The sequence below is a fragment of the Hyperolius riggenbachi genome, chromosome 7 (genome assembly GCF_040937935.1).
Source record: "Hyperolius riggenbachi isolate aHypRig1 chromosome 7, aHypRig1.pri, whole genome shotgun sequence".
NCBI classification, from domain to species: Eukaryota; Metazoa; Chordata; class Amphibia; order Anura; family Hyperoliidae; genus Hyperolius; species Hyperolius riggenbachi.
The window spans coordinates 96,051,105-96,057,104 of NC_090652.1; positions in this window are offsets into that span (position 1 = coordinate 96,051,105).

Below are 6,000 nucleotides of genomic sequence, written 5' to 3' on the forward strand. Positions count from 1 at the left end.
AACTGCAATTGGTCCATTCTGTCCTTTCTGCACATTCTTAGCTGGATTAAAATTATGATAAAAAAATAATTTTAAATAACATAAAATCACAAGAGGATTTGTGCAGTAAATATCTATTTATGGCAGTTTTATAATGAAAGTGGATGTTCCCTTTATAAAGCAATCTGTACCTGGAAATCTTGTATTCTGAAGTGCAACAACTACCAACATTCATTGTGCTCAAACACTTTGGACTTCCTGTGTGGACGACTTTCAGTTCCCTTTGTTTTGTTACAGTTTTACCATTAGTCTTCTGTATGCTAAATGCTTTCCACTGAGCCCAGATGTGTAGAATGCTTAGTTAAAAAAAAGTATATATTATCTAACCGTATGCTAATCTTTTTTTTTTTTTTTTTATGAAGATAAACCACAGTATTTCCACTACTGCAGTGCAGTTTGTCAGTGGTAAACCACAAAAGAAATGATCTGGGATTGTGGCACCCCTTTCAAAGATTTGTATCTACTCTATGGTACCATGAAAGGAAATGCACTGTAAAGCCATCATTACTTCTCTTAAAAGTGTGCGCAAAGGAGGGGAGGAAAGAGGAAGTTACCAGCTATTACCAGTTATTGGTAATACATGAGCTAATAGCTACAGTGTATGCTCATCCTCTTTGAAAAATGTTGGAAGCACATCTTCACCTCTGCTTCATGTTTTCTATTTCCTACTCTGCTTTGTCCATTACCGCTTCTCATCCTTATGCAGCTTTCAGTAGCACTTCAAGGACACCCGAGGTGAAAATTAACTGATGTGATAAACAATTGCATCTATCCTCTTCCTTCTAGAAACAACCTTTTTAGATATCCCACGGATTTATTTTAAATTTAAAGTGAACCAGAGACGAAGCACCTTCATGTATTTTACCATATATATCAGTGGGAACATTAGAGAAAACACCCACCCTGCTCTCTGTTTCATTCTTCACTGCTTAGCCTGCTTGTTATCAGCCCTGATAAAATCCCCTACTGAGCATTCAATCTGGCTTTGCTCAGGAATCATTATAGCTGAGTCATTATAGCAGAGCCAAAAGTGGGCATGCTTGGGCTTGAAAAGACATGAGAGAAGACAGACTCGGCTATAATGATTTCTGAGCAAAGCCAGACTGAATGCTCAGTCTTGGATTTTATCAGGGCTGATAAAAAGCAGGCTGAGCAGTGAAGAATGAAACAGAGAGCAGGGTAGGTGTTTTCTCTAATGTTCCTACTGATATATATGGTAAAATACATGAGGGTGCTTCGTCTCTGGTTCACTTTAAATCTACTTTTTAAGTTTTTACTGTTTGTTTCTGCTTAGTGACACAGTCATTGAAGTATGCCAGAGCTTAAATCTATGAACTATTAAGCCCCTTTATCTCTCTTCTGCTCTCAGAGGCCATTTTCTGCTAGGAAAGTGTTTTATGGTTGTATTTGTCTGAAATTTAATTAAAAACTAGTTCCTCCCCTCCCCAAGGAAGTTGCAGCCTCCAGGCGTATCTCACAGTATAAAACCGCAGCTAGGATAGCCACAACTGGTAGTTCTTGGAGGTAGTCCACACGGCTAGAACTAACCTGGTTCCTGACCAGAAGTGCATACTCCCGCAACAACGCCAGATCGATACGCTGGTACGTTTATTTCCCCGTTTATTTTGGTAAGCAAAAACGCTTTGTGTGTATTTTTGTACTTTTATCTTTGTAACTTTTAACTTTGTTTTTGTAATCTTTTGTATATATTCTGTTCTGCATTGTTCCACTTTTTTCCCTGGAATATTAAATTATTATTTAATAAGCTTGACTTCTGCCGTACTAAACTAACACTCATAGCCTAGAAGAGATTGAAGTGTGTCTAAGTCCATGCCTAATTGTATGCTTTAACAACACTTCCATATGAAATTGTAATTGCATTGTGTGTGGGGGCGTTTGTCATACGTTGGCCTAAAGCGCGCAGCTGACCCAACGTACGAAAACGCAGTATCGTTCGGAACGACTGTTAGTGGTTTTGCTTCACTGCAGTGTAAGATTGCAACTGTGTGTGTGTGTGCGTGGCGTTCTCGTATTCGGCCTAAGCGCAAAGCTGACCCAAATACGAAAATGCAGATTGCGTGCTGAGGACTCGACAGTGGAAGTGTCTAGCAAATCGCTAGTGGTGGCAGTGAGAAGTGTTCGGGGGGGTATCACAGCCTTGTTTGGAGCTTAAATAAGGCTGCTCCCCGCTTGATCTGGTCAAACCCGCAGTCGGGAACCGTATATGCAGGCGTGCCACGGGCCGGTTCCTGACAGTGGCCATACCTATTATGGAGGGGTTATGATAGCTCAGGGCTAGGCCAAGGCAGAGGCAAAAGAGGCCCCAGCATGACTAAACTCCTGTGTAAGATGTTTGTGAAAAATCTCAGCACTATGTAAACACATACTAAAAATAATGTTAAAGAGAAACCCCTAACCAAGGATTGAACTTCATCTCAATCACTAGCTGATATCCCATTTCCCATGGGAAATCTTTACATTTTCTTAAATGCGATGACGCGGACAACCAGACGCAATCACGCTGAACAAACGCACGCATAAGCCCATAAATGATGCATGAACAGGCGGCCCTTCGGGCGCGCATGCGCACAGTATCACACCAGCGTCGCTGAGCGCCGATGTCTCAACTGCCACACACGGAGCCTAGTGTGCACCCTGCCAGGACCCGTGAGGGACCCACCAGCATGCACCAGGACACCTGCAGCATCCGTAAGTGCCAGCCGCCTCGTCCAGACAGGTAAGTGACCGTTACAATACCCCCCCTCTAAGGGGCAGCCTCCGGATGCCCCCTTGGAGCTGGTTTACCAGGACATCTTTGATGAAATTCCTTAATCAGGCGATCAGCATGTAGGTTTGAGGCTGGCTCCCATGTGTTATTCTCTGGCCCATAGTCCTTCCACTTCACTAGGTATTGAATGCCTCTCCCTCTTCTTCTGGAGTCCATAATAGTTTCCACCTCAAACTCCTCTTCTCCATTAACTATGATAGGTGGAGGAGGGGCCATGATTCGGCCAGGAAAAGGATCCTTGAGAAAAGGTTTCAATAGGGATACATGGAATACCGGGTGTACCTTCAAATGACTGGGTAATTCTAACTCATAGGCCACCTGGCCAATCTTCCTCTTGATGGGGAATGGACCGATGAATTTTGGTCCCAACTTCTTTGACGGGCAAGACAGTTTGAGATTAACTGATGATAACCAGACCAAGTCCCCTGGATCCATATCAGAGTCACCTCTCCTTTGATCGTCTGCCTTCTTCGTCTGCCTTCTTCTTAAATGTTGCTTGGGCTAATGCCATAGATTTCTGTAAAACCGCATGATTCTGAAGTAATAATTTGATGAATTCTCCAGCAGCAGGAACAGGAGTCTCTGCAACCAAGTTTGGTAGGAATGATGGGTGAAAACCATAATTGGCAAAAAATGGAGACTGTTGTGTAGAGGAATGAACGGAGTTGTTGTAGGCAAATTCTGCTACTGGAAGAAGCTGAACCCAATTATCCTGAGAACATGAGGAAAAACATCTAAAATACTGTTCCAGCGTCTGGTTAGTCCGTTCTGTTTGGCCGTTGGTTTGTGGATGATAGGCTGAAGAAAGGCAAAGTTTAATGTTAAGCATCTTGCAGAGGACCGCCCAAAACCTAGAAGTAAACTGTGCACCTCTATCCGAAGTGATGTCTGCTGGTATACCGTGAAAACGGACTATTTCCTTAATAAAAGCTGAAGCGGTTATTTGGGCTGTTGGAATCTCTTGCATTGGGACAAAGTGTGCCATCTTTGATAGTCTGTCAACCACCACAAAGATTGTGTTATAATTGCTTGATTTAGGTAACTCGGTGATAAAGTCCATGGATATGGAGTGCCACGGCCTTGGAGGAATGGGTAAAGGTTCCAGCAAACCCCAAGACTTGAGATGAGTTCCTTTTGAGCGGTTACAAACAGTACAGGTTGAGACATACATCCTACAATCCTTCCTAAGTCCTGGCCACCAAAAGTATCTCCGGAGTAAATCCAAGGTTTTAGAAAATCCGAAGTGTCCTGCTAATTGGTGGTCATGGCAGAGTTGAAATACTTTTACTCAGGTTTCTTCAGGTACAAAGATTCTATCATTGTGGTACCAAAGACCCTGTTTCTGGACGAGATTAGATTTGACATCCTCTGAGATATCTGTTGGTGTTAGTTGTAACTGTTTTACAATGTCTGGTTGCATGATCAAAAATTTTTTGTTGGACAATATTGTATCTGGACTGACCTGAGGCTGATCATCCGGGAACATACGAGAAAGGGCATCGGGTTTAGTATTCTTCGACCCAGGTCTATAGGTAATATGGAATGAAAATCTCGAGAAAAACAAAGCCCATCTGGCCTGTCTAGGATTCAGCCTTCTAGCTGTTTTAAGATATTCCAGGTTTCTGTGATCTGTAAATATGAGTATAGTATGCAAAGCACCTTCCAACAAATAACGCCATTCTTCTAATGCATCTTTGATGGCTAACAACTCCCTTTCACCGACATCATAGTTCCTTTCTGATTCAGACAGTTTCCTGGAAAAAAAAAAGACACAGGGTGAAGGAGAGCCTTGATTCCATGTCTCTGAGAAAGTATTGCCCCAACTGCAGATTCAGAAGCGTCCACTTCCAAGATGAAGGGCAAGGCAGGGTCAGGATGCTTTAGTACAGGTGCTGTGGTGAAATGTCTTTTTAATTCATCAAAGGCCACTTGGGCTTCTTGAGTCCAGGAGAAGCGATGATTCTGGCGAGTAAGTCGTGTGATTGGAAGAATGGTAGCAGAAAAATTCTTAATAAATCTTCGATAAAAATTGGCAAAACCAATAAATCTTTGTACTGCTTTTTTATTGTCTGGAGCTGGCCAATCAACAACGGCTTGAATCTTCTGAGGGTCCATAACTAGTCCATTGGCGGAAATGATAAATCCCAGAAACTGAATCGACTCCTTTTCAAATTCACATTTTTCCACTTTCACATATAACTTATGTAGACGTAGACGTACGAGCACCTGACCAACCTGATGACGATGAATCTCCAGAGATGTAGAAAAAATAAGAATATCATCCAAGTAAACAATGATGAATTGATCGAGGAAATCCCTGAGTATATCGTTAATGAAATGTTGAAAAGTGGCTGGAGCGTTGCACAGACCAAACGGCATCACTAAATATTCAAAATGTCTGTAACGTGATCTGAAAGCCGTTGTCCACTCATCTCCTTCTCTCATCCTGACTAAATTATAGGCACCTCGAAGATCCAACTTTGTAAATATTGTGGCTTCCCGTAATTTTTGGAATAGTTCTGGTACAAGTGGAAGGGGGTAGCGATTCTTAATCGTAACTTTATTCAAGGCCCGATAGTCAATACATGGTCTTAGTGTGCCATCTTTCTTTTGGACAAAAAATATCCCAGCTCCAGCAGGAGAGACTGAAGGCCTAATAAATCCTTTCTTCAAGTTTTCCTGAATATATTGCTTCAGTACCTCCTGTTCGGGATCGGAGAGTGGAAACATCCTTCCAAAAGGTATGGTAGCTCCTTCTATTAGATCAATTGGGCAATCGTATGGTCGGTGTGGAGGAAGTTGATCAGCCCCTTTTTTGTCAAATACATCAAGATAGTCGTGATATTGTACTGGGACTTCATCTGCCAAGGTAGAGGTACAAAGTAACGGGCCAGATGCTTCTGAGGCTTGCTGAAAACAACAACTATTACAGTAGGTGGAGGTGAACTTGATTTCTTCTGTGGCCCAGTTGATAGCTGGATTGTGAGCCTGGAGCCAAGGTAGGCCCAGAATAATAGGATATACTGGGGAAGACACTAGATCAAATTTAAGCCATTCTTGATGATCTTCGGAGGTGGAGGTGAGTAATGGCAGAGTCTCAGTGTTTACAGGTCCAGAGCTGATGGAGGACCGATCTGCTAGGTGTATGTGTAATAACTCTTTTCGGGATTGCA